The sequence below is a fragment of the Protopterus annectens genome, chromosome 1.part0, assembly GCF_019279795.1.
Source record: "Protopterus annectens isolate FY-2018-M chromosome 1.part0, PAN1.0, whole genome shotgun sequence".
Classification (NCBI taxonomy): Eukaryota; Metazoa; Chordata; order Ceratodontiformes; family Protopteridae; genus Protopterus; species Protopterus annectens.
In genome coordinates, this window is record NC_056725.1 from 1,076,966,650 (window position 1) to 1,076,985,938 (window position 19,289).

Here is a 19,289-nt window from a genome sequence, read left to right on the forward strand (position 1 = left end):
TTTTACTTTGCTTTCTGTTTGTATTAATACTAGTTGACTTGTAATACATTTCTACTGTGTTTTTGTAATTATTGCTCAATTGTTATTGTAATTACTGTTCTAATTGTTCCCTAGGCCTCTGCTAAAAATGGGTCACTGACCCAGATGGCCTATCTCAGTAAACAAATGTAAAATAAATAAATAAAAATAAATTATCATTTAAAGGTTAAATAGCATTTTTAAGAGTAAACTTATGCTGTGCAGTTTCTTTCTTTTTTTTATAATATTATTTCCATTGCCCATGCCCTTTCAAAGACAGCCTCTATTATTTTCATATCAACACTCCTGATTCATTCAATAATAGCACTTCTGCTCTATTGCTCTAGGTTGGCACTTTTTAACATTTTTGGGGAAAATTTTTTTTCATACTGCCAGATGACGAGACATAGTTGTCACAATTTGTTTTCTTTTGTTTGGGATTAAAGGGAGTTAAAGCAGAATAGAGCATGTGAGGAATAAACATCCATCATAAGCAACTCATCAGAGATCCTACCTCAGAGGACATCTAAGCAGTGGTGATAATTTCATGCAAATGTGAAGTTTTAAAATTATGAGGGATTTCATCATGTTCTTTTGTTTAAATATTCATTCATGTGCCTATCTTCCATTTTTTTTCCTAAAGCTTTTACTATGTGACACAAGGAAGGCATCTGACTGCTTGACCTTGCACTAGAAAAACAAAAACTACACTGGCACGCCAAAGAATCCTGGTAGTTGTCAGTATAAAAAGCTTGCATTAGCAACAATAAGAAGCTGCACTTCATTTTTCAGAAACAGAATATCACCAGAGTCTGGTGCTACTACAAGACTGCATGTTTTTACAGATACTACTTAATTGATTTAAAGTACTTTCTTAGCAGAAGATACCATGGAGAAGTTTTAAAAAGTATTGGTAATCTGGTTCTCACATTCCACATTCCTATAGGTGTTAAAGCGCTAGAGATTTTCTCTTAAAAGTGTATGAACATATGCTACACTTGCAGCTCAAGGTTGTTTTTGCTGAGACTCAAGCCAACATTTTACTTATCACTGGGTTCTCACATAATCTCTGGGATTCAATAAGTATTTTTGTAAGTACAGGAACAGTGTAGCCAATCCTGCATGGAATATGGCTGCCAAGCGATCCAGTAAACTACTGTTCTGATGTGCACAAGCCTGCTTACGTTATTCTTGCATGAATACCACTGCATAATGCTAATTACCTCATTTGCTGGTGAAAATCATGCAAATGAGGTAAATTAGTGATTCAGCAAGCAGGCAGTGATCCATGCAAGAAAAGTGCTAGTTGCAAAATACCTTTCTGCAAAAATTAAAACGGAGGCATGACAGCTCAAATAAAAGCCTGTATTATAATCTTTAGGCATGCCAATGGCCAAATATATAGCCATTGGCATGGAAAAGTGTTTCATTTTTATAAAAATAAAAGTTTTTTTTTTGGCTGATCTCGGCCATTTAAGCATAGGGCAGCAAATGGGATCATGCCGAAAATGAAAAAGAAAAAGTGAAAACTCAATTTTAAGGGAAATTTGCATTTTGCCATTATAGTCTATGGCATGCAGAATCAAAACAATGCCATGGAATAGTGGTTGTTAAGGGGAAAGTCTCTGGGGTAGTGCAGTAACTATGGACTAAGGCAGTTGGGTATACAAATGAGGGGAAATTTACTGAATCACAAAAATATCCTAAGTGCCAAACTGCACCTAACTGTGTAGGTCCTATAACATGATTGTGTAAGCAGGAGGAGCAACAGACATGAAAAGGGGTGTCATGCATGGTGTAAGCACACTGGATTCCTATGGCCACCAGATAAGCTTAGCTAAGCACAGCTAAGCAAGGGGGTATGTCTGAGGCTGTATTGACTTTTTCCATGAAATGAAGAGCATGCTCACATCCAAGAAAGGCCATTTCTTAGGGTTTACATTAGCTATATGAGTTTGCTTGGCACGCACTGGGTCTAAAACAAACAAACAAATAAAACCCAAAAATAGCAGGACTGTTTATATTTGGGCAGCGGGTTTGTGCGGCATTCCTCAGGCTTAAAAGGGGCAGAAATGGGAAGAGAAAAAAAGGAAAAAAAGGAAAATAGAAGAATAAAAGCAATCAAGAACAAATTACATAGCTAGCAGGTGGAACGCATCATAGTCAGCCAATCATACAGGCAGTATCTGCAGCACAACAGTATAAACTATGGAAACACCTTACAGTCTGGTTTTTCCCACAAACTTTTCACCATTGGTGTACACATGTGGGTGAATTTTAACCAGAAAAAATGTTAGGGGCTGCCATTGCTTTGATCCATCAGTATGTGTTAGAGGCAGAGGGCGGTGAGGAGGGTAATCCTGACAACCACCACAGACTGTGGAGGAGGGGAAGAGTCTTTAGACCCATGGTAACTTACCAGGGGCTACATGATCTGGAGATAGTAGAGCACTACAGGGTGGACAGAGACATACTTTAGCAAATCATCGAGCTGTACCAGCCTCAACTCAGACCTAGAGCCAACAGAAGGGAACTCATCACAGTGGATACCAAGATATGTGCAGCCTTAAGAATACTAGCTACAGGTACTTTCCAAAGACTTACTGGGGACATGATGGGGGGGGTCTCACAGGCATCTTCATCCAGGGTACTCCACAAGTTCCTGGATGCCATGCTACCACATGACTGTGAGCATATTTACTTCCCCAACACCTGTGAGGAGAGTACCAGCAATATGCATCTCTTCCACCATTTAGAAGACTACCCAGAGGTACTGGGTGTGATAGACTGCATGCACATTCACATCAAAGCACCACCCATTGAACAGGGTAAGGTCTACATAAACCGCAAGGGATTCCCCTCCATCAACTGCCAGGTTGTGTGCAATGCCCTAGGCATTATCATGAATGTGTGCACTGGCAACGCTCGAAGTTATCACGACTCCCACATCTGGCATTCATCACAGCTGTACCAGGCATTTGCTAGTGGGGCATCCCATATGGCCATCTGGTGGGGATGCTGGCTTTGCACTGGAGCAATGGATGATGAGACCCATCAGAAATGCACACACACCCACACAAGAACACCATAATGAGGCATATGCATGAACCAGGATCATTATAGAGCATGTGTTTGGGATGCTCACTTCACGGTTCCACTACCTTAACATATCTGGTGGAGCCTTGCAGTACTCTCCAGCCACATGTGCACACATGTTCATAGTATGTGCCATGTACACAATATGATCCTGTGGAAACAGCTGCAGCAGGAACAACATGGGAAAGGGGCACACAACCCACCACCATTGCCAAGGCCCCCACAGGTACAGAGGGACTCAGAGGAGGAGGCCCCTGAGCCTGCTCCTGTAGACAAACCGAGGCATGCCCAGTATGCTCAGGCCTTGGCAAAGATACAATGCATAGCACATACACTGACACTGTGGGGATTCTAGGGACTTACACCTCTTTTTGACTTGCACACACAATAAAATGGATGACACACACATCAAATTACCTGTAACCTACCATGTATAGGCAATGTACTGTGTGCATCCAACATAGGCAGCCCTCAAGCACTGACCTCATAACTGCTGCAGGCGCAAGGTAAGTCAGTCTTTTTACAATAAATGAATAGATTGGTATGTTTTGGTAGTATATCTATGGAAATGCTGCATGCATGCAAGGGAATGGGGTGGCCTACCGGGATAACAGCAGACAACTGACAGCTATGTGGGACACCAGGAAATGTCTACCCAAAACTGGCCTCCCCACACTATGCAGTAGTACCCAAGGTAGCAAATCTCACTGCAGTATATGTGTGGGGACAACTAACTGGGGGGGTCATAGGTCAAAGGCATGGATGGCAGGGTGGGTTTCCAATACCCACCCCTCACACCCACACAGTAAGTCAGCTGTAGAAAACCAGAGAGAAATGTCTGGTAAAGGCACACAAATGGTGGCAATGTTGAATTACCCCCTACAGACTCACACAGTGATAGCACAGCAGGCCTTGCAGTTGCAGAAAGGCTATGAAGGGTAAGAAGTTTGAAACTCAAATGTATCCCATTACAATCTGACCTGTGGTCTTTACTGATATGCCTCTAGTCCCCAAGACAGAGCACAATAGTATGGTAAATGGAACCAAAATGTAAAGCAAATATCATCACAGCTTGTGCAAATGTGTACAGTTGACAGGTGTGCCCACCATATACCCACATGAATGCAGTAATGTATGGTTGTGGGGAAATAGCAGCATAGCACACATTGGCAGGGCTGTCCTAATACACATGAAAACATGTTGCCTGTCCACAATATGCAGGGGTCTATCAGCTATGTGTACGTGTAGTTAATACTGTCAGGATCTGGCCAGCATGTTCTCCTGGCAGTCATATTGTAGTGCTTTAGGTATAGTGCCACCTTTGGCAGGGCTATGTGCAGATAACTGCAGTGCCAACACTTATGCATGTCAGTGACACCCACTGCTCTACCACTGACATACCTGGAAGTCACAGTGCTATGTGGAATATACTACACCTATAATGGATATCTTGAAGGACGTGCAGCCAAGGTTTTAAGACTTTTGTGAACATAATGTTTTTTGGTACTGTTGCCACTGGTTATTTTCAATAGTCCTTTTTTCTTATGTTTGCTTTCACATATAATGGACATGCCTGCAAAGTAGAATGTACTCTGTACCCACATCCATAACTCCCAACCTCTGACAGCAAGATGTCTGGACAAGGGTACAAATAAAAGTGGAATAAAGGCACAATGATAGACATGTGTTGTAAATATCACCCTTAGATACTGAGAAAGTTGGTATGGTGAGGGTTTAGCAGTAGTGGGAATTGTCTGGTGATTATGTAGTCTGAAACAATAATGTATGTTATTATTTTGTAACATCACTCTTCAATTATATGTAACTAACTTGCCATAAACACACAAGTTTACGTACACAGGAGGAAACATCTAGGCAAACACCTGGACAACCTGCCAAAAATGTACAGGTGAGAGGTATGGCCACACAAGCATATGGCATTTCAAGTTAGAAAGATACCACACAAGAAGTAGAACCCCAGCCAGTATATTACCAAGTTGCTGGACTGTTTACACAGTGTGTCATCACTTAACTCTCTGAAACCACACCTCACAAATGGCCTTGTTGGGCAAGAATGTACATAGCTGCCCTCATAATATTGGTCTATGCATCATACAACTAATATTCCTTTGGTAAAGCACTGTGATTATCTGAGGATGTCTGGCACTAGGTAATGACACAATACATTGCAGTGTCAGAGTACAGATGTGTCAGAAAATGTCTGCTAAACAACCCCAGTACCCTAAGGAAAGTCCTGTGTACTCCTGACATGTATGGCTGTAGCACAGAAAACGCTGAACTGGAGTACACATATCTCTGGAATGGAGTCCCGCTCTAACTATAGAAGGTCACACTGGGCATGCTCCTACACTTATACAATCACAGGACATGGAACCCACATTGAACTATATGACTGCATTGTGTATATATGTCTTTGCATACAGACAGCTATGTACACCTTACTGTCCCCACACACAAATCAGACAGGATTACCCTCAGTTAGCTGTAGGTGGGCCATATGTGATATATATATCTGGGCAATAGATAACAACATATGTCAAGCATACCCACAAATAGATGTGGGGAAGTGAGAGACAGACAATGATAGAGACACACAGGGGGACACAGGCAGAGTGAGTCACACACATGGATAACCTGAATGCCATACATTGATGCCCTAATGTGGACAGTGGCATACCAGTTGTAAACAGTTGCACATGCCAGCATAAAAGGTGAGCCCCATTGTGTAATAGTACTGAGTTTGGGTTTATAATATCACATCACCTGCCTGTGTGTGTGTGTGTGTGTGTGTGTGTGTGTGTGTGTGTGTGTGTGTGTGTGTGTGTGTGTGTGTGTGTGTGTGCGTGTGTCCATAGGTCTAACTATTAGGAGATTGTTCACACTCTGTACACTTCACATTGCCCTACTCCACAAGATTTGCTGCTGTCATTCACTTTAGAAGTAGCATTGAACACCAATCACCCCTATAAGCTCTGTAGCATGTGTGATAACTGCCTAACGTAGTAGTACAAATAACTAGATAGGTTGGGGTTCTAATCTCAATACTGGCAAGTGTGTATGTGTGTATGCGAGAGTGAGGGAGTGTGTGTTTGTCTGTGAAACAGTTTTAGGCCATTCCCACCCACAACACTTCAACTGTCCCACTTTATCAGTCCTGCTGATGTTATTCCCCTTATCAGCACCTTTGGCCAGTTATCAGCCCAGTAAGCTCCATAGCATGTGCAATAACTGTGTAACACTATAGTACAAATCACTAGATAGGCAGGGGTTCTACTCTCAGATCTGGAAAATGTGGGCGTATGTGCACGTGTGTGTGTGTGTGTGTGTGTGTGTGTGTGTGTGTGTGTGTGTGTGTGTCTGTGCATTTATAGGAAGAAGTATTTTGATAAGTTCCCCACCCAGTGCCCTACATTAACAGTCCTGCTTATGTCATTCCTCTTATAAGTACCTTTGGCCAGTTGTCAGCCCAGTAATCTCCATAGTACATGTGATAACTGTGTAACACTATAATACAAATCACTAGATAGGCAAGGATTCTACTTTCAGATCCAGGAAATGTGTGTGTGGATGTATATGTGTCTGTGTGTGTAAGTGTGTATGGCTATAGGAAGAAGTATTTTGATAAGTTCCTCACCCAGTACCCTACTTTATCAGTCCTGCTGATGTCATTCCCCTTATCAGCATCTTTCACCAGCTGTCAGCCCAGTAATCTCCATAGCACATGCGGTAACTGTGTAACAGTATATTACAAATCACTAGATAGGGAGGGGTTCTACTCTCAGATTTGCCATAAGTGTGTGTGGGTAAATACGTGTGTGTGTGTGTGTGTGTGTGTGTGTGTGTGTGTGTGTGTGTGTGTGTGTGTGTGTGTGTGTGTGTATAGGTTTGTAGGTAGAAGTATTTTGATAAGTTCCTCGCCCAGTGCCCTGTTTTGTCAGTCCTGCTGATGTCATTCCCCCTTATCAACACCTTTGGCCAGATGTCAGCCCAGTAAGCTATGTAGTGAGTGTGATAACTGTGTAATACTATAGTGCAAATCACTAGCTAGATAGGGGTTCTGCTCTCAGATCAGGCAAATATGTGTGGGTGTATAAGTGTGTGTGTATGTTTGTAGGAAGAAGTATTTTGATAAGTTCCCCACCCAGCACCCTACTTTAACAGTCCGCTGATGTTATTCCCCTTTTTAGTACCTTTGGCAAGTTGTCAGCCCGGTAAGCTTCATAGCATGTGCATAACTGTATAACACTATAGTATAAATCACTAGATAGGCAGGGGTTCTAATCTCAATACTGGCAAGTATGTGTGTGTGTGTGTGTGTGTGTGTGTGTGTGTGTGTGTGTGTGTGTGTGTGTGTGTGTGTGTGTGTGTGTGTGTGTGTGTGTGTATGTGTGCACATGATACATCACTCTACTTTACAAGGCCTGCTCATGCTATTCACTTTAGAAGTACCTTGGGATAAGGTGAATTCATATAAGCTCTGTTGTGGCAATTGTGTTGTGTGTTTGTGTGTGTGTGCATGTGTGTGTGTGTGTGTGTGTGTGTGTGTGTGTGTGTGTGTGTGTGTGTGTGTGTGTGTGTGTGTGTGTTATACCATTTTGATGTGTGTACCATCCACGCCTGTTTACTGCCTCCTGATGGCATTACTTTATATAGGATGTTAATGACATCTGCCTCACATGCAGCATGTTAAACCATTGTACAGGTCATACCAGTTATCTCTACATATGTCTACAGAATATCTGGATGTTTGCAATTTATATGTGGTCTGTGTCCCCTAACAATGGCCATGTATGTGATATTGTTGCCAAACACATCACAGTTAGTATACTGACACACATGCCAGCTTCAGATATCATACCTAATTGAAACATCATGCTGATACAATGTCTGTTACCCTATCACTTGTCCAGGCTTGTAGGAGCAATTGATGACTCCAGTTGCTATTTCTGGTGGGTTATTTCACATCCTTGAAGCCATTCACAACATTATGTATTGTAAGAGGTAGTGGGTTATGTCTCACGCATATAATTTATGAGGGGCATGCCATGTGCATGTAGCACCATAGTACATTAAAGTGGATATGTAGGTTTACAAATCTGTGTCTTGCCAACGGTGTTTCTGTTACTGCATGCACATCCCCTGTGTCAGTTTTTACTGTGTGTATGCAAAGGATACACCATTTTGTCTCCCTGTTCCATCCTGTGAACTCAGGAATACATACCACAAACCTGTCATACACAGTACCATGCATGCCCTCACCAACTTGAGTTGAGTTGAGTGTATATGAAATGGCAGGGGCAACAGGTGCTGACACATGAATCTGTTGTGGTCAATCTAATTGCTAAGATTGTGAGGGACCTACTAACAGTACTCCAGTAACCTGTGCCATATGTATGAGCCTGTGGTACTACACAACACTGAGGTGACATGTCTGAAGGCTACCTGTCTGTGACAAGGGGTATGTACGCAAGGTCACACTGTCTGACAACAGTGTCCATCACACACTGTTGCATGCATACACACCTGGTAAACATACATATAAAGCTGTACCTTGACTATAAAATTGACAGTGCATCTCCACTCTGCCATACTCCATGTTGGTAATGTCTGCAGAGCCACAGCCTGCAGACACACAGACACCTGGAGCACAAAGAGAATACAGCATGTCAGACTATATTCAGTCAGTGATACTAACAGCAATAATGCATCATGGCTAATAAGGTGCATCCACATTTATGTGAATCCATAACAAATACATGCAGACAGCACCTTACACAGTATTACATAGCTACACTGTACTATAATCACTGTGTGCATCAGACCCATATTAGCCTGGCCCTGCATCGATGTTATGGATGACAGGGATGTGGCACAGATGTCATCATATGCACAGGACGTGGTGTGGGTTTGCCAGAGGCCTAGACTGGGCCACATGGTTGACATCCATGTGTATATTTGGAGGGGTATCCTATAGATGGGCTATGCAGGGGTGCTGTGTGTGTCTTGAAGTGACCTGCCTGTGATATAGATATGTGTGTATGTATGCACACAGTCACGCCATGTGGCTGCCCTACACAGAGGTATGTTGGACAGCTGTGGACCATACATGGCAGGGTTTCAGTTCACCATCTCTGGCCATGGACACGTGAACTGGTCCTGCCAGGGGTCTCACTGGAACAACCAGGCCCAAGGCCAGCTGCAGTACAGCTTCCTGATAGTGACTGCTGTCTGCTGGATCTGTGTCCATAATGGGACCGGCCAGGAACATGTGCCCATGGCTTGCTCCATTGTGATGTTGACAGCAACCCCCCTTTGGTAGTGCTTGTGTCACTGTCACTACAGGAGTGTGTAGGTGCATGGCCAAATAGACTCTCAGCTGATGTTAATGCTGACCTATGTCCACATGGCCAATGCCCATTTCCCACCACATGCTCTAGCACAGACATGCCATGGTCGAGGATTGCCAAGGTCTAACCCCACCATCTATTCATGACTTCAGTATTTAGGCATGTGGCCTCAAAAACGTCATGTATGTCACCATGTAAATCAGGAAGAGTTGCATCCAATGCCCTGAGTATTTTTCTGGTGCTGCATTCACTACGTGCATGTGCATCCATGACAGCCAGAAACATGCATCTGGTAACACCTGTTGTGGCACTTGTGCCAGCGACTTGACGAGCAGCAGTCCTCCTGTGAGCACCCCATCTATTTAGCTGTGTGGGACCTTGCCTGCACTCTGGCTATTGTCAGTGTCTACACTCACACCTGCCATAGTCACCACACTAGCCTGTTCCATGCTACCACCTGCCAACTGTCCATCATCTGTGGCTGCTGAGGATGGGGCATGTGTGGACATTGTGACTGTGTGTGGGGACATTATGCATGACTGTGGGAAGCCAACAGATGGCACAGTTTCAGCCCCTGACAACACCACCTGTGCTTGACTATGACCATCATCATTGTCAGAGTCTGCAGAGACACTGACATCAGATTCTGAGTGGGAGGGACCACAACCACCATTACCACCTGTGGGGGAAAGACAACATATGTAAACTAATACCTGCACTATACCATTTGCTGCTACACATGCACACACACACACACACACACACACACACACACACACACACACACACACACACACACACACACACACACACACACACACACACACAGGTGAAGTGAGGTGTCAGACAGGCATTACACAGACCTCACACAGCAAACTGTTGACATTCATAACACAGTCAGACCACTACATACACTCCATAGACAGGACCTCAAAATCATGCAGTGCAGCCCTTTCTACTTAATGTTACTACTTATATACACTGTTGTGATATGTGAGTAGTGTTACTAGGTTATGGGCCTTCAAGTAGCACACACTGCACCCATGTACACATAATTGCTGTTCACTTGTATAGCACAGTGGCAACTCCTACAGAACATACCTCTCAACTGTGCAGAGTGTCAGTGAATGTCTGCATGTGTGGCTCATATTTCTGTCCTGTTCATCATAAATTCTGTGTTTGCCTGACACATTACTGGAATGAAATGAGGACTGGTGTCACTAATTTATGACATACTTTTGAGTTTCACACTTCAAAACCTGCAGTACGTATATGTTACAACAGAATTGGTTACACTAATAACCTTCTAATCTTACAGTGGATATTATAAGTGAAGACACCCCTGTTAAGATGCCAGGTTTGTCTGATATATAACATGAGACTACAGAAATCATTTGATAACATCTCCCACCTTTAATGTGATGTATAACCTGTGCAATCCAATTGAAGAACAAACACATCAGTTAGGGGTAACATAGAAGTTGAAATATGTGCAATAGGCTGGTTGCATGAATGTGCACACCCTTAAAGTAATACATTGTTAAAGCACCTTTTGGTTTCATAACAGCAGTCAGTCCTCTTGGGAAGGTGTGTATCAGTATGGTACATCTTGACCTAGCAATATTTGGACACTATCTATGAACATCACAATCTACGAACCTATGAACCTATTCCTTGCAGAAGCCCTCCAACTCTCAGATTGAGAAGGCATCTCTTCTGCACAGGCCTCTTTAGGGCATCCCACAGATTTTCTATTGGATATATGTGTGGACTGTGGCTGGGCCATTCCAAAATGCTGATTGTCTTCTGGTGAAACCATTGTTTTTTGGACTTTGATGTATGGTATGAGCCATTGCTGTGTGGAAAGGTGTAAGTCCTCTTCATCCACAGCTTTCCAGCAAACACATGAAGATATTGGGGAAAAAGGCACTGGTATTTTGAACTGTTTCTAACCGCCTCCACCTTGGCTAAAGGCCCACTTCCAGCTTATGAACAGCAACCCCAAAGCAGGACACTGCCATCAATATGCTTCACCATGGGGATGGTGTTCTTTTGGTAATGCACAGCATTGTTATTGTGCCAAACAAATCTTTGGGTATTGTGGCCAAATAGTGCAACCTTGGTCTCATTACACCATAGCACATTTCCCCATATGCTTTTGGGAGACCTGATGTATTTTTCTTGAGAACTTCACCAGGCCTGGATGTTGTTCTATGTGTGAGAAGGCTTCCATCTTCCAAACTTACTTCATAGGCCAGGTATGTGGAGAATATGGGAGATTGTTGTCACATGTAGTACACAAACAGTACTTGCCAGGGATTCCTGCAACTCCTGTAGTGCTGCTGTACATCTCCTGGCAGCCTCCCTGACCAGTTTGGGTCCTGTCTTTTCCACACATTTGGATTTATGTCCAGTTCTTTGCAATGTCACTGTTGCCACATATTTCCACAACCATTTGATGACTGTCTTTGCTGTGTTCCATGGTATATGCAATAATGTGGAAATGTGTGTGCATTGGGCTGATACTTTCACAAATGAGATCCCTTTGCTGCTTTGTAAGCTGTATGTGAACTGTGGCTGTTTCTGTAGCAGGCAACAAGTACATTTAGGATAATCCTGGTAGGACAGCTGACTGTTATTTTCTGTTAATCAAAGACCGTCTGTAACTGATGGCAGGCATGTAACCAAGAAGACTTAATGCTGTAATATATCAAAAGCTCCTTTAACACAGTATTAGCATCAGCCTGTGCACACATGCATCTAGCTTCTTGTAAGTTTTTTTATGTCATAATTGTTACCTAACAGATTTGTTTTGTTTTACAATTGAATTGTACAGGTTATAGGTCACATAAACAGTTGGAAGGGTTCATAAAAGTTTTATTGTGCTCTCATTTTTGTATATCACAAATACCTGGCACTATAACAAGTGTGTGTACATCATTTATATGCACTGTATAACACTAATTTATAAAATATGTCCCTAGTTTTGGGTCTTCGTCCCCCATTTTGTCAGTCTTTGTCCAGATGTCTTGCAATGACAAGTTGTGAGGTATGCTACAGATATGTGACATCTCCTGCAAATAGGCCCTGTAATGACCACTGTGATGCAATGCAGTTAACCCCACTACAAGTGAACATGCAGATATTGAAAAATGGCTGAGAGTAACAGTTGTGTGCATGGTCACATGCATGACATTAACATGCCTGTGGTACTGGTGAGCCACAACAGGAAAATCCTATACTCACCAGCTTCAGGCTGCTGTCCCACATCCAAACCAGAGGGACCTATTTAGTTGTGGGGGAGAAGTATTGTCAGCAGACTCACATTTTGCATTGGTACAAGATGGTTGTTACATTTCTGCACAGGTACAGTCCAAGCTATAATAGTACAGAATTTTCCGTCCCTTACCATAGATGTGCACTTGTGTGCATTACTAAACCCCACCCTCAAATGCAGTTTAAACTGACATATGCATCTAGATACTCTATAGAAAAAGACAGTATGACTGCTACATGATTAAATTGATGTGCACTGTGGACTTAGCTGGGTGCTCCTCACCTGTTGCCTGGGTGCCACCCACCTCCATGACTTGTGTTTCATGTGCTGGCTGTTGTGTGGAGTTGCCCTAAGGTTGACAAGGAGCTCCTCTGGTGCCATAAGTGGGGTCTGTGTGGCTGGACTCCCACCTGTAGCAGTATGGTCCTGGCCACGGCAGCAGCCCTTTGCCAGGCAAGATGTATCAGGCCAGTTGCCCAATGCCTGACCTGATCATATGTGCAACCTTGGTGGCCCAAGGTGTTAACTCTGTGGACAAGGTCATCCCACAGATTTTGTCGGCTACAGCCAAACAGTACCGCATGGTGCTGGATTATTGCATCAGTGATAGCTACATTCTCAACTGCAGTATATGCTGGCTGACGCTGCATGCCATCTGGAAGACATAAACAGGAAAACACATCACAGGACCTCAGAAATTGCCCACAGTTATTTACAGAGCCAGCTCACCAATATTGCCTATCATTAGCCACCACTTACAACCACATCATACCCCTGTCATCTATCAGCACAGTATGAACCTGCATTGCACTCCTGGTCCTGATGTGTCATTTTCCCCCCAATGAGGGCCAGTACATTGCATAAGCCACCGTTCATCATTCACGTTTGTGTAGAGGGATGTCAGTGGCCATCTTTCTTGCAGATGGGATGCCAGTGGTGCTCAGGCTTTGCTTGCATACAGTGTGCAATGGAGCTGGAAGCATATACCTGAGTTCATCTAGGATGCAGACATGAATTTTATCAGGTCCCATGGAGACTTGCTTTTGTTGACTTTGATTAGTCAGTATGCACCTACTCCCTGATGATGAGGGGAGGGGTGCAGGTGCTATGCATATCCAACTGTACTGATGGTGAGCCAGGGGGATGATGTTTGCCCTAACCTTGTCTGCAGCAGGTTGGCTATAGCTATGGTGTGTGTGTATGTGATGTGATTGACCACCATTACAGGGTGGGTTGGGTTGTTGTCTCTGAGATTGCAGACATATGTGAAGACAGCCTTGTGATTGTCCTTGGTGGATTTGTCAAATTTGTACTCAGTTAGCCTTACAGTAATCCACCTGTGACCTTATATCCTCATTCAGACAAAGGTTGACTTGTTGCCAAGTTGGTACCTGCTCCTACTTTGTCCTGTACAGCCAATATAGTGATCAATTATGTGATTTTTGTATTGCTGCTGTCCAGCAAAGAGATTACTCTACTTTGGTGGAGACAGGTTTTACAAGTAAGGTATTGCTGAGTCCATACAGCTATGTAGGTGGTCATGTAGTTATTTGTAGTAGGCATGGACACCAGGTCATAACACAGTTGGACACCTCTTCAATTTCAACCTGATAATCATGCTTATTCAATTACCCATGTCTGTGTCAGGGCAATGCAACACCCAGTAGTTGTAGAAAATTAACTATGTTGGATGCACAGAAACTAAGATTACACACGTGTACAACATGTACATCTTATTTACTTGATGGTTTACATCCTGTGTCTGTTGTTATGAGGCAGCCACACCTACTCATATATACATGTGCACAGGTAATACCTGATATACATTTCTGCTCTATGTCAGTAAGGCACACTGTATTTACACTCTTGCTGCTCAGTCATTCCTGTCAACCTCTTAAAGCAGAACATCTGGAGGATGCCACACATACATGGGGGGTGATGGGACAAAGTTTGTGACACTTTCTTAACATTGTTGTAATGCACTTAAGTAATTTGATAGCACAGTAGCCTTTGCATTCATAGACATACCCTGGAGGATGTCCGATACTCATATGGCAGGAAGAGAAGAGAATGGCTAGGAATGTGATACTAAGGGTTGGAAATTTTAATGTTGGCAGTATGACTGGTATGGGGACAAAGCTAGCTGAAATGATGGACAGAAGGAAGGTTGATATATTGTGTGTGCAAGAGACCAGATGGAAGGGGGTAAGGCTAAGTGTATCAGAGTCAGTTCCAAATTGTTCTATCATGGTGTGGATGGGAGGAGAAATGGTGTAGGGGTTATCCTGAAGGAACAGTATGCCAAGAGTGCTTTTGGAAGTGAAAAGAGTGTTTGATAGAGTGATGTTTATGAAACTGAAAATTGATGGTGTGGGGATGACTATTGTTAGTGCATATGGTCCCCAAGTTGCATATGTGATGGATGAGACAGAAAACCTTTGGAGTGAGTTAGATGAAGTGGTGATGACTGTACCCAAGAATGAAAGATTGGTGATTGGAGCAGATTTCAATGGGCATGTTGGTGAAGGGAACAGAGAGGATGCAGAAGTGATGGGTAGGTATGATGTTAAGCAAAGGAATGCCGAAGGTGAGATGGTGGTGGGGGTTGCAAAAAGGATGGACATGACTGTGGTGAATATGTATTTTGACAAGACAGAGGAGCATAGTGTGACATACAAGCGTGGAGGAAAATTCACACAAGTGGATTATAGTCTATGCAGGATGGCCAGTTTAAAAGAGATTAGAGACTGTAAAGTGGTAACAGAGGAAAGTGTAGTTAAGCAGCATAGAATGTTGGCCTGTGGGACGACATCAGTGATCAAGAAGAGGAGGAGGAGTGTGAGGGCAAAACCAAGGATCAAATGGTGGAAACTGAAAGAGGGTGATTGTGAGGTTGAGTTCAGGGAAGAGTTAAGACAGGCAGTGGGTGGCAGTGAAGAGTTATCGAATATCAGGGTAACTACAGCAGAGCTAGTAATGCAGATGACTAGAAAGATGCTTGGTGAGAAATCTTGACATAGGACAAGGACACGTGGTGGTGGAATGAGGATGAACAGTGGACTATACAAAGAAACAGGTTGGTGAAGAAGTGGGATTGTCAGATAGATGAAGAAAGTAGACAGGAGTATAAGGAGATGAGGTGCATGGCAAAGAGAGAGGTGGCAAAGGCTAAGGATGAGGTGTATGAAGTGTTGTATGAAAGGTTGGACACTAAGGATGGAGAAAAACACCTGTACCGATTGGCTAGACAGAGGGACCAAGCTAGGAAGGATGCGCAGCAGATAAGGGTGATAAAGGATAATGAGGGAAACATACTTACAAGCAAGGAAAGTGTGTTGAGCAGATGGAAAGAGTACTTTGAGGGGCTCTTGAATAAAGAGAATGAGAGAGAGAGAAGGTTGGATGATGTGGGTATGGTGAATCAGGAAGTGCAATGGATTAGCAAGGAGGAATTAAGGATAGCTATGAAGAGGACTAAAAACAGAAGGGCTGTTGGTCCAGGTGGCATACCTGTGGAAGCATGGAGGTGCTTAGGATAAATGGCAGTGGTGTTTTTAACTAGATTGTTTAATGAAATCTTGGAAAGTGAGAGGATGCGTGAGGAGTGGAGAAAAACTGTTTGGGTACTGATTATGTGAATAAGGGTGATGTGCAGAGATGTAGTAACTAAAGAGGGATAACATTGTTCCATCACAGCATGAAGTTATGAGAAAGAGAAGTAGAAGCTAAGTTAAGAAAGGAGGTGAGAATTAGTGATCAGCAGTATGGTGTCATGTCGGGAAAGAGCACTACAGATATGATGTTTCCTCTGAGAGTGTTGATGGAGAAGTAAAAAGTAGGTCAGAAGGAGTGGACTTAGAGAAAGCATATGACAGGGTGCCTAGAGAAGAGTCGTGGGATTGTATGAGGAAGTCAGGAGTGGCAGAGGAATCTGTAAGAGTGCTACAGGATATGTACAAGGGTAGTGTGACAGCAGTGAATTCTGCAGTGGGAGTGACAGATGCATTTAAGGTGGAGGTGGGATTACATTAGGGATTAGCTCTGAGCCCTTTCTTATTTGCAGTGGTGATGGACTGGTTGAAAGACAAGATCAGACAGGAGTCCCTGTTGACTGTGATGTTTGCAGATGGCATTGTGATCAGTAGTAAGAGTGGGGAACAGGTTGAGGAGACCCTGGAGAGGTGGAGATATGCTCTAGAGAGGGGAGGAATGAAAGCCAGCAGGAATAAGGCAGAATATATGTGTGTGAATGGGAGGGAGGATAGAGGACTGGTGAGGATGCAGGGAGTAGAGTTTTCAAAGGTGGATGGGTGTAAATACTTGGGATCAACAGTTCAGAGTAATGACAAGTGTGGGGGAAAGGTGAAGAAGAGAGTACAAGCAGGACGGGGAGGGTGGAGAAGAGTGTCAGGTGTGATTTGTGACAGACGAGTATCATTAAGAGTGAGAGGGGAGGTCTACAAGAGGATTGTGAGACCAGCTATGTTGTATGGGTTGGAGCCAGTGGAACTGACAAAAAGGCAAGAGTCAGAGATGGGCGTGGCAGAGTTAAAGATGTTAAGATTTGCCCTGGGTGTGATGAGGGTGGACATTATTAGGAAAATGTATGTTAGAGGGTTAGCTGAGGTTGGACGGTTTGGAGACAAATCCAGAGAGTAGCGGGATTATGTTGGTTTGGACATGTGCTGAGTAGGGATGCTGAGTATATTGGGAAAAGGATGGTAAGGATGAAGCTGTCAGATAACAGGACAAGAAGAAGGCCTATGATAAGGTTTCTGGTTGTGGTGAGAGAGGACATGCAGGTTGTTGGTATGACAGAGCAAGATGCAGAGGACAGGAAGAAATGGAGACAGATGATCTGCTGTAGCAACCCCTAATGGGAACAGTCAAAAGCAAGAGAATGAGATGTTGTAATGTCAGTCTTCACAGGTTTCCAATGATGTGCCAGACATAACACAACTCTATGAGTAAATGACTACAAATATGAGGCACACATATGGTCACTGTGCATAACACTGGACAGTTGAATGGTATGAGCTCAGTATATCACATGCAGTTCAACACGCACATCTGCAACAGTAGTTTACTATGCAAATACCCTGTATAAGTCTCTCACATTTCTGAGACAAACATGTATATCATAGCTGTATTCACAATTAACATGTAGATATCTATGACATCCCAGTAGCTGGTCTAGTAGTGTCACAGTCAGTATTGTTCAACACATACTCCAGTAGTGGTCATATGTGAGACATCCTTTCCTGGGATGACTCAGGGGCCTGAGCTGTGATCTATGCCACTGGAGACAGACCCAAATGCTATGGCCATAGGGCCTGATCAGCAATATATCAGTACAGCAAGTCTTGTTGAGACATATTTGTTGAACTTCCTATTTCGCATTATTACATACCCTCTACTGCATTCAATTGCATGCTTACTTGTTGACATACTTTTTTCCCAAGTATGGTTGGTTTGATTCCAATATGTGTTGGATGGTTGGTTTGTTTGTCTATCTGTCTCTCTCTCTCTCCCTTTTTCTCTGAGATGTAGGGTATACATTTGTTTTGCATAGGCAGCAGCTTATTTTTATAGGTAATGCTCAAGAATAGCTGATGGGTTGTGCACCAATTGGTGTCTCCAACTTGCTAACTGCATGCAGAACAGTTGTGTTGTTATTCTTATAGCCAATGACATGGCAACACACTCCTATAATTGAGTACATCATGTGAGCATTGGCCCTTTTCCTTGCCTGTGAGGAGGACTTTATGGAGGTGTGCGAACAACAGCATCACAGAGGGTAGTTGGAAATGCCTCTTACAATGAAAACTGGGGAGACAGCCCAACAAACTGGGGGGAGATGTTCCAGACATAGGGACAGAATGTAAGTATTGCTGTTATACAGTTGAATTAATGCCAGTTTAACAGGGTTTGTGTGGACATGGCTTTTCTGCATGATTTTAAGTCAGACAGTGTTATTTGGTTGACATAACTCTGAACTGTAGGGCTATCCATAGAATAACCAGATATTGAATTCTCATGTTTGGTGTGTTCCTCAGACATTTTTTTGTCTTTGGAAAATCAATAGCATACTGTGGGGATTGCAGTCAGTAAATGGTATCATCTATTTGTGTTTCTGACTTCATATCCCTCAGAAAATATATGTTACAACAAACCATATTACACCAGCAACTGTAGACTGCAAAATGGTCAAGTAGTCAGTTCCTTCAATAAAAAATAACCACGTTAAGAACAAAGCAAATTTATTCAGCAAAGCTTTTGGGTCGACATCCTTCCTCAGTGCATTATAAAAACAATTAATACATACATTTTAAATAGAAGTATCAGTTAATCACCTGTTAGCCAGCTAACCTATCACACATTTTGTCCATCCCCCTCATATAATTATTTCTGAAAAATTCATAAAATGTTAAAATCACATATTTAAATCACATAGCATAATACATTAATTAACATAATAAATTAATAAATGAATTCTAAGCTCATTCTAACTCTTTGTATTATTAAACTTA